Consider the following 11164-nt stretch of genomic DNA (forward strand, 5'->3'; position numbering starts at 1 on the left):
CTCCCATTCTAAGTTACGTCCTTTGGCTGTTTACTGTTTTATTTCTTTTCTTTTTCTGCTGATGGCCCGCGCTCGACTTGAAGCAGCGCTGCTTAGACCGATCGGTGCGTGTCATCAAAGTACTGCGAGAGCTATAAGAGAGCGTGGATGTCTCCTTATGCTTTCTCTCGCCGTATTTTGATGGTATACACCAATCCATCTTCAAGGCGAACACACCTATTTACTCTCGCGTCACGTGACCGAGTGTAATCGCAGCCTCTGCGATTGAAAAATCATGTTTTTTCATATCTCAATATTATCGCAAATGCAATTAATCGTTCAGCCCTTGATGTGCGTTTTCCTCTATTTCAACAACAGAGAGCCTATATTAATCTGCGTCTTGTAGTGGTTAGCCATTGACATCACCAGGGAGGGAAAACGGACACAGAGCGGCTCGAACATCGATTGCATTGATCTGTACCGCAACATCTTAATGTTTAATCACAAAGCAGCCCCCTTTACTCCACCGTTATGTGATCCCATTAAACCCTTTAACCACATCTCTCCCCAGGCAGACCGCGGGGGTCCTCGCTTCATACGGTTTCTCGGAATGCTTAGACATTTAATCCGCTGCAATTGATGACCACAAAACACAGAACTCAAGAGAGGAAACTGATGTAACGGAAGGGTTTTTTGAAGCCATGCTTCAGCGCACCAAATACAGCCTGGCTAGATCCATACGTGCAGCAGAGATGTTAATTTCAACACTGCGTACGTTGCTCACTCCGCAGATATAAAAAGAAAGTCCCCCAGAGTACTGAAACAGTGAGGCAGACAGAAACGAGAGGGCATGGCCGAAAGTCCGTCTGTGTGTTCTTTTATTGCTGCGATCTGGAGCATTACTCTCACTTTGCAAGAACTAAACAATATTCAACCTTACTAACCACCTCCAGGACAAACGGTAACATGATACATGTCTAATTACAAAATTTGACTGAATTTCTAAGGCTATAATTGACATGTAATACTAGCATACTGTGCAATGCATACTGTTTACATCTGAACACAGTATAACCCCTACGTAGTGAGGTTAAGTAATAACACTTAACCTCACTACGTAATACATTTAACCCAAAATTTAACCCAATTTTGAATAAAAACTTGCATGAGTAAAAATTGTGACTAAATGTTCCTCTAAATACAGCTGCATAGTTTAAGGAGAAAAAAATCTAATTGCATTTTTTTTTCTAAAATAGGCCTAGCGATTAAAAAAATATATTTTTTTTGCAAAATACAAATATTTTAGATTATCAATATGACTATAATGTAGTAATATCTCTTATTCTGTGTATTATTAATAATAATAATAAAAAACAAATAAAATAATAAAATAAATATTGCAATATATAGTAAACTATTGTTTATAGTTTTTAAAAAATCAAGTATTTAAGAAAAATAATATCATGTTTTACAGTACAATGGTAAAATTACAATACTAATTAGGGATGTTCATTTTAACCGGTTAACCATTAACCGACCGTAAGAATTTTTGACCAATTAATACAATCAGTTAAACGGTTTAAAAAATTATTTATAAATTTTTTTTCAGTAATATCAAAATATTTAAAAAGGTTTGCTGCATGGTTAAAATATGCTACGCATATATACAATTTTTAGTTTTTTAGGAAAAAAACGGCAAGTCGAGTATAAGTCGCATTTTATTATTTCTTTCAGAAATAGGCCTAATGCCGATGCGAAATGTTTACAAACATTATAAAAAACTGCTGTCTTCACACTCCCACTCTGAGCCAAGGTCAAGCACAGTGTTTGCACAAACCAAGGTTAAAAAATAAAGCAATAGGTTTCCCGGTGCAATGACTATTTTAAAACGCAGATCCTGTACTCAAAGACATGGCATGGAGTGGCTTACAGTGCATGGAGGATACTAATCATTAACAAGTCAATTAAAGTCAGATGAAAAGACTGGTGTGAGTCACGACTGTCAACTTAAAAATGTCACAGGAACATGTGTCAAACATGAAGAACTGCAGCTATGTTCAAAATATACTTTACTGTATATACAGTACACTCCAATTTTAAGTCTAAACTCAAATAAAAAAAATAAAAAAAAAGTTTAACATTTAAAAGTTTGAACATCCATGTATAGATAGATCGATGGTTCTGATAATATATCAATACGACTATAAAATGACTACTAAATAGTACATTTATGTTTAAAATATTTTTATTTAGTAATAATATTTATTATTATTATTACTACTACTACTAAATAAAATATTAAAGAAAATGTATTAAGAAATATTATTATTGTCATTTAAATAGATATACAAAAGTTGAGAATAAAAAAAAACAATATAATCATTTTATTTAACAGTAAAACTGTAAATTTACAATACTAATAAAAACAAGATTTAAAAAATTATAATTTATTTAACAGTAAAACTATAAATTTACAATTTATTTATTTCCAATTATTTCCAAAATTGTTCTGATTGTATAACAATATGACTACAAAACAATATTTATTTTGTAATAATAATAAAAATTATTACTATTATTACTAATTAAAAATATTAAAGAAAATATTACTATTTTGTATTCATAAAATATTTTATTAGAAGTACTAATAGCAATCTATGACTATTGTAAATTCACTGTAAAATACACAAACTAGAATAGAAATAATTATTTTACAATAAAACTGTATATGTACAATACTAATATTTATGGCTGTCTTACCTTCATTTTCAAATGTTAAACCATCAAGCTTTTAAGCTGCAAACTCTGTATGCTCTTGTACGCAAATATTACCTAATAGTACCACAGAAGCGCCGTACAAACTAAGAGCACATTTAATAATATTAAGCTTAGGCCTGTATCCCCGGAGAGAGGCGACACAAAGCCTTTAGGACCGGAGCTTTACTTGACACTGCCGAGGCCGGCCTGCCATCAATTATTGACTAACTCCTCATGAAGAGAAGTGCTTTTAGTAAACATTTCCTCAACACAGAGCACATATGAAGACAATGCAATGGTGAGAGTTAAATATTCATGACGATAAGTAATGATGTCGTCATTTCTTTTTAATTCAAAAGAACGCCCGATGCTGTTTGTCCAGAATAGCAGATGGCTTGGGTTCTTATCATAATTAAGTGATCTATCTCCGATAGTGTTTTAGAATGACACGACGCATGCAAATTAGGGCCTAAAAAATAGAAAATCAGCAGAGGGATGTCTGTGGCCATCATTTGACCCCTAGGGACGGGTGGCACAGCATTTGTCGCCTACCTGGTCTGTGACCCGCAAACACACAGCCTGTAGTGCCGAGGTTCTGTGCACCACCTTCACCATCTGTCCATCTCACCTGCGGTGTTGTTACCGGCCTAAAACGCCTCCCGCTACACCAACCTGCCTGTAGGTGTGCTGCCAATATGTAAAGCATCTGGGTGGAGCGCTCTATCATGATGCTAATGCAAAAGGTATTGTGATGCGACAGGCAAAACCCCCCTCCCATGCTGCCCGGTGTATGTGGAGCAACTCGGTTTCAGCTTAGATCCCTAAAAAGACAGCTCAAACAAGGAAAACAAGCATGCGTTTCACACACACAGAATCTAACGTGTTAGAAACATCTCCTGAAGCAGATCCTGTGGTCTCAGGAGACAAAATTCAGAGTTTGGTATTCACAACAAATAACTTTACAAACCAAAGAGTCACAATGATCGCTGTGACAGGCAACTCTGAAACACCGGTGTCTCAAATGCATATATCTGTGAAATTCACTTAACAGCATCCCGCTTGATCTAATAACAGCTGCACTATATAATGCCACACATTGCACTCACCAGATCAGAATTTAAGTACTTTAACTTAAACTTCACTTTCAAGTTTGTTTTTTGTCTAATATTTAAATTTTATTTTATTTAAATGCTTTATTTCAATTAATTACAAATAATTGTGATCGTTTCTCACCTTTTTCAATGTATTTCAATAGCATAGTGTAGTGATTTAAAAAAAAAAAACTTATTTGACTTTAGTTTAAAAAAAAGCCTATTTGAGGCCAGACTGGATTCCGGTTATGATAGACCCCGCAAATATGACATAAGAATGGCTGCCATTGTGGCTCTGGAGGATCATACTGTAATGTTAATCAAAGGAAATGCTTGAGCCAAAATGGCGCACTGTTGCTGTGTTATATAAATGTACAATCAGGAAGCATTTGGCAGGCAGCACTGCCATTTCACACCTGGTGGATTCAGAAAATGTGAGGATTTTTTTTTAGCATGAGTAAAAGTTACTCAGTTTGTGAATAATACACTATTGTTCAAAAGTTTGGGGTCAAGAATTTCTTTAAAGAAAGTAATACTTTTATTCAGCAAGGCTGCAATAATTTGGTCACCCCCCTCCCATGCTGCCCGGTGTATGTGGAGCAACTCGGTTTCAGCTTAGATCCCTAAAAAGACAGCTCAAACAAGGAAAACAAGCATGCATTTCACACACACACTGATAACTAACATCTCCAGAAGCAGATCCTGTGATCTCTGGTGACAAAATTCAGAGTTTGGTATTCACAACAATAGCATAGTGTAGTGATTTAAAAAAAAAAACTTATTTGACTTTAGTTTAAAAAAAAGCCTATTTGAGGCCAGACATGATTCCGGTTATGATAGACCCCGCAAATATGACATAAGAATGGCTGCCATTGTGGCTCTGGAGGATCATACTGTAATGTTAATCAAAGGAAACGCTTGAGCCAAAATGGCGCACTGTTGCTGTGTTATATAAATGTACAATCAGGAAGCATTTGGCAGGCAGCACTGCCATTTCACACCTGGTGGATTCAGAAAATTTGAGGATTTTTTTTTAGCATGAGTAAAAGTTACTCAGTTTGTGAATAATACACTATTGTTCAAAAGTTTGGGGTCAAGAATTTCTTTAAAGAAAGTAATACTTTTATTCAGCAAGGCTGCAATAATTTGGTCAAAATTGACAGTAAAGACATTTTTGTTACAAAAGTTTTTTTATTTCAAATAAATGCTGTTCTTTTGAACTTTCTATTCATCAAAGAATCCTGAAAATAAATGTATCACGGTTTCCACAAAAATATGAAGCAGCAACTGTTTTCAACAAATGTTTCTTGAGCAGCAAATCAGCATATTAAATGATTTCTGAAGGATCATGTGACACTGAGGACTGGAGTAATGATGCTGAAAATTCAGCTTTGCATCACAGCAATAAATTACATTTTAAATACATTACTATAGAAAACAGTTCTTTTAAATTGTAATAATATTTCACAATATTACAGTTTTTACTGTATTGTTAATCAAATAAAAGCAGCATTGGTGAACAATAAGAGACATTATAAAAAAAAAACACTGACAAAAAACTGACCTCGAACTTTTGAACAGTAGTGTATCTATCAATTTTATTAATTATGTTAAACCATTGCCAAATTGTTTATCCTGAATCACAGATTAATTATTTAGCACAATTATTTAAAAAGTGAAGTGACGTGACATGTGGCCAAGTATGGTGACCCATACTTGGAATTAGTGCTCTGCATTTAACCCATCCAAAGTGCACACACACAGCAGTGAACACACACACACCGTGAACACACACCCGGAGCAGTGGGCAGCCATTTATGCTGCGGCGCCCGGGGAGCAGTTGGGGGTTTGGTGTCTTGCTCAAGGGCACCTCAGTCGTGGTATTGAAGGTGGGAGAGAGCGCTGTACATTCACTCCCCCCAGCCACAATCCCTGCCTGTATGAGACTCGAACCCGCAACCTTTGGGTTACGAGTCCGACTCTCTAACCATTAGGCCACAACTTCCCCATAATCAGTGTTGGCCTCATTCATGAAACACAAGCAGAACGAGTGTAAAACACTTGCAAAAAAAATGTTTTACATTTTATGTAATTTGTTGTATTAGAAACAATTTACACAGAAATTCCTTCCACTTGCGTTTCATGAATGAGGCCCGCTGTGTTCAGGGACATGTTTTTCACACGGGCAGTTAGCCAAAGTGTCTTTAAATCATGAATTAGAAGAGCAGCAGTGTCTGCTGTCCTCTATAAAGCAGCAGGCAGTGAAAGGACTGGTTCAGACTGCTGCAAACCTCACAATAGAGAGATCAGAGAAGGTGAACTCAACTTCTCTCAAACCCTCATATGCTTAAATATCAAGTGCACTCTCAATTTATTTCATTTTTGATCTCATTTTCTCTGGAATAACATGCACGATGAATCGTTCACAATAAGACCAGGAATGTGAATTAAAAAGTAAATTTGGTGACTGAGTGCTGCCTCAGATCCAGCAAAAAGGAACAGCAGTAGTTTAGCTGTGAAACGGATGTATTGCAATCTGGCAGCAGTCAATCTGGCAGAGACGGTGTCATGTTAGGGTTTGAATTCAGCTTCTGGGCATGAGGTGACAGAGACAGACGGTGTTCATCAGCCCGATCTTTCATCTGCTTTCCTGGCTTTCTCTCGCGCCTGCATTTGTACGTTTGTGATTTGTTCTGATGCTCTTTATCCTCTGGGATGTTATCACGGAAAGAGGCAGCGATCACGTCACCCATTTTGTTAGTTTATCAAGCGCTCGCTTTCATGCAGTGACATAATTGTTATTCCTCTCTCATTACTGCCCTGTTAAAAACGGCAAGAAAACTGCCCTTAAGACATTGAGTCAATAAAACAGGCACTTTACTACGCCGTAAGGGGATCGGTTCGTGCAATGTTTGTGCAACAGAGGGGTGGGAGTTGCATGTTATGTCTACAGATATCAAAATCTCTTAATATTATCACCATGCCTCACCAACATCTCTGTGAATAAAAGCTCTGCATGATTTTAAAATGCAAAGGTTGGTAGAGAAATCCGTGTGGAGGCGTAAAGAGATACTGTTTGTTTCTGCTCACCCCTCGTTGAGAATGGTACGCCCCACGCCAATGGCAAGAACATATCATGGGAATTATCCTGCAGAGAGAATGGAGGGAGGGAGGGGGAAAGCGACAGCGCCGCGACTAGACTGGAGCTGCTGAGGAAAGAACAATGGATCTGCAGTCTTGATGAGCATGACTGAACTTTAGTCTGGAGGTTTGGGGCCAAACGAAGAGCTGTAGGGAAACAGTACAGAATATTCTTTGTCAGAGGTAGAAACGACTGAGACAGTCAGCTGAGCAGGTAACAAAGAGACGGACACCAATACTGTGAAAAATACATTACTTCTAATCATCCTGATGCGCAACCCCTGTGTTAGTATGCTTAAAATAAGTTTTTTTTCAGCGATGCCATAAAATAACCTTTGGTTCCTCAAAAAAACTTTCAATTAACAGCTCTTAAAAGAACCATTAGTGTGAAGAGCATTTTATATAATCTAAATAATCTTTTTCCACTATAAAGAACCTTTTGTTCAGTGGAAAGGTTCCATGGATGTTAAAGATTCTTCATGCCCATAAAGAATTTATTTCATCCGTATACGACAATTCTGTCATTATTTAGCCTGTTCAAGCAACTCTTTTTCAATTGTTCTTTGTGATTATGCTCAAGAAGCACTGAAGAAATAGTCCATACAACTTGCACACTATATAATTTGTATGACAAACAGACTCATATCTAATTTTTCATCTCCTGACACAAAAGAACCAATAGTCAACACTCTTAAAAATAAAGGCTGCAAAAAGGTAAGAATCATTTTGGGTTTCCAAAAGACCCTTTCAGTGAACAATTCTTAAAAGAACATTTTTTTTCCAAAAATGCACCACATTTACTGTTGTTTTGCAAATTTTTGCTTGCAAAATCCAGTCATTTTAATAGGAAATTCCACAACCTGGAATTTCACGTGACGACAAATGATTTCCCCATGCAGGTTTCATAATGGTTCAGATGGTCATGCAGAAAGCAGCTTGGTTCTGCTTTATAAAATGCTACTATATTGTCAATATACAATGGGCCTTTTTTACCTGCAAAATTTATAGTGTGAAAAACATTTTAATAATCTTTCCACTCTTAAAAAAGTTATTTATTGGTATTTGTATGGTTCCATGAAGAAACTTTAACATCCGTAGAACCTTTCCATTGCACAAAAGGTTCTTTATAGTGGAAAAATGTTCTTTAGTTTATTAAAACTTGAGCAAGGCACCGAACCCCCAACTGCTCCCCGGGCGCCACAGCAAAAAATGGCTGCCCACTGCTCCGGGTGTGTGTTCACGGTGTGTGTGTGTGTGTGTTCACTGCTGTGTGTGTGCACTTTGGATGGGATAAATGCAGAGCACTAATTCCGAGTATGGGTCACCATACTTGGCCACATGTCACGTCACTTGTCACTTAAAATGTTCTTTACATGAAGGGAAAAAATGATTATTTTAGGAACTTTTCACTGAACCTAAAATGGTTCTTCAATTGCATCGCTGTGAAAACCCCCTTTTGGGAGCTTTATTTTAAAGGGTGTAAAAACAAGAACCAATCAAGAACCTTTATTTTCAACAGTGAAATCAGAATCTTTTTCGAATCTGAACATCTTGGCAAATTAAATTTGAGAATTTTGATGAAGCACACGATTTTACGATTTAAATTTCCATTTGTTTATCACACAAACCAATCAAATTACTTCATAAGACTTCATTTTTGGAATGTTGGACACTGACTGACTTGGTTATTGTGAACTGTTGCTGTATGGAAGGAAGTTGCGTAAATGTTCTTCAAAAAGTCTGCTTAATGTTCCATGAAAAAATGCTAGGGTTTGGAATGACACTGGGCAGTGTAAATAATAGCCGAATATTAATCTTTAGCCTTTGATTATCCAAGTATCCGTACCATTTTCGATGCACAAAGCTCAGAAACCTCGTGAAAAAATCCGAGTCTTTATTAGTTTGTGTGTGCGCCTCAGTTTGAAGTGCCTGCATCACTGCATGCGGCCAGTTGGGGGGGGGTGCTGAGATTCTTTTGCCTTTTTTCATCTTTCTCCTCGCTATAGATGTCAATGCCACCTCCCACAGGCTCCCCTCCCCCACGACCTGCTGCATCCCCCCTCCCTCTCCCCATCTACTGCAGTCATTTAACAATGTCACAGGCTAGATCAACCAACCAACCCCCCTCGATCATCGCGCGCTCGCGAACCACATCGCCCACTGTATGAGGGTCAAACAGCACTCGGCTATTATGAGCGCTGTCAAACCGCGCGTTTCGGCGCGCCGCGTCAATCTGACCGCGGCTAATCTCACTGCGCGGCAGATTGCGAGCTAGAATGCCACTCGCTCGGTCAACTCTGTCCGTCTTTGTGCTCCCATTGGATGAGCAAAAAGGACAGACAAAGAGTAATCTGACTGCTGAGAAAGACGTCCCCCTCCCGCGCACTCAGACGCAGCGCGGTTGACAAATCCATAACCTGATCATAACTCAACGTTCAAACGAGCGTTTGGGATGCAGCTGTGTTTAAAGCGAGATAATGAAACACTGACTTGTCTAGGTTCTATTTGCGCTCTAAAGAAAGCATTTAAATTAAGCACGTCTCATGTGACGCGCGCGCATCCATATCCAGTTCCATTCCGTTTTCTGGCCTTTTTAAGTCAACATTGTTGTTGCGCGCCGCATTCCATTGCAGTGACTTCTGCCTGGCCTGAAGAGGAACATTCCTGGGAAGTGGCTGACCAACAATAACAGTCGGCAGCAAAAAGGGGGCAGGAGCGGATTGAAAGAGCTGTTCTTTCCAGCCTTGTTCTCTGAAACACCAGCAACAAGAAGCTTTACCTCATCTGCTGCATTTGCATCATCTGGAACAGCGCTGCTTAGTTGCTCACCAAGACTGTTCAGGTGGCAACAATGCGAAATGCAAATAATCAACAGCAACTAAACGTATAATCGGGCACAATTAAAACAAACAGGCTTATCAACTTTTAAAAAGGAGGAGAAAGCAAGAACTGATCAAATGTCTACATTGAATGCAATGTAACTTTTATTTGGATAAAAGCATATGCCAAATGCATAAATATCAATATAAATGTGTTTTAGCATTAATTGTACCATTAGGAAATATGGCTAATAGTAAAATAACATTTGACCCTACGTTTGTTCCATGTGCTGTGATGGTAAATCCCATTTCTGCTGTTGTTTGCAATCCATTTTCCTACTCAGTCTGTCATGTTAATTTTGAGAATTTTTTGAGAATTCTAATAAAGAAAAATATTTATTTAATTAAAATTGTATTTATATTCTTTGATGAATAGAAAGTACATAAGATAGAATTTATTTGAAATAGAAATCGATGGTAACTTTACCATAATTTTTGATAAATTGTATTTGTCCTTGCCGAATAAAACTGTTTTATTTTAATTAAAAAAAGATCCCCTCAGTAGGATTTATATATATATATATATATATATATATACCTCAAAACACCTGCAAAGGTTTCCTGAGCCTTTAAATGGTCCAAAAATATTGACCTTTTTCATGATATTCTAATTTTCTGAGATGTACTTGTACACAGAGAGAGAGAAACATTTTTATATAGTTTTTAAAAGAATTTTTCTTTTATAATTAAAAAAACAAAACAAAATAAAACAAGAAAATGGACATTCTTTGAAAGACTACACCTGTTGTCGAACCTCCTCACACACTGTTTGTTCTTACGAGGCCAGTCATCAAACTACAGTTGTCATATTAGAAATGTAGAGTCACCTAAGGCGCCGTGTGTTGTGTAAAGCTGCTGGATCATATGCAGTTCCATAACTCAGACAGACATTAACAGCCACATCAGAGGCAGAGGCAGCGATTGAAGAGGACATTCTGTCTGTCTCAATCATGCCACAGCCCTCCAAATTAGGATGAAAACAGAAAGCTGGAAGAAAGTGTGTCATCCAAGATATATGAGCTCTCAAAAATAGATATCTATGATTTATGCTTGCATATTGACTATTTTTTTGGTTTGTCAATGTTAAGGATATAATCACTGTAATATTATAAAACTGATTCCACATTGAGTCAATATTCAGTATTTGCTGTTGAGTTTGAGGTTGTAGGGCCAGTGATGGTGGAAGTAGCAGGGATAATGAGATTGCAGCTCAGGACAGCAGGCCAATCGTGATGGGTCAGACAGACAAAAAAAAAACCCTCAGGAAAGGACCAACCGTCTGACTCAAACATGGAGAGCTTTTCACATTTAAAGAGA

At 37.5% G+C, this 11164-nt stretch overlaps 1 protein-coding gene across 1 annotated transcript in view; it reads right to left on the bottom strand.

The window, feature by feature from the left end:
- Positions 1 to 3313, bottom strand: part of zmiz2 (zinc finger, MIZ-type containing 2) — a 41939-nt gene extending 38626 nt beyond the window's left edge. The window contains exon 1 of the mRNA XM_016510612.1: positions 3289 to 3313. The gene's annotated coding sequence lies outside the window, so the exon portion shown is untranslated. The remainder of the gene's footprint in view (positions 1 to 3288) is intronic.
- Between the last annotated feature and the right edge of the window lie 7851 nt (positions 3314 to 11164).

The sequence above is a fragment of the Sinocyclocheilus rhinocerous genome, unplaced genomic scaffold, assembly GCF_001515625.1.
Source record: "Sinocyclocheilus rhinocerous isolate Xijiao unplaced genomic scaffold, SAMN03320098_v1.1 scaffold864, whole genome shotgun sequence".
Taxonomy (NCBI): Eukaryota; Metazoa; Chordata; class Actinopteri; order Cypriniformes; family Cyprinidae; genus Sinocyclocheilus; species Sinocyclocheilus rhinocerous.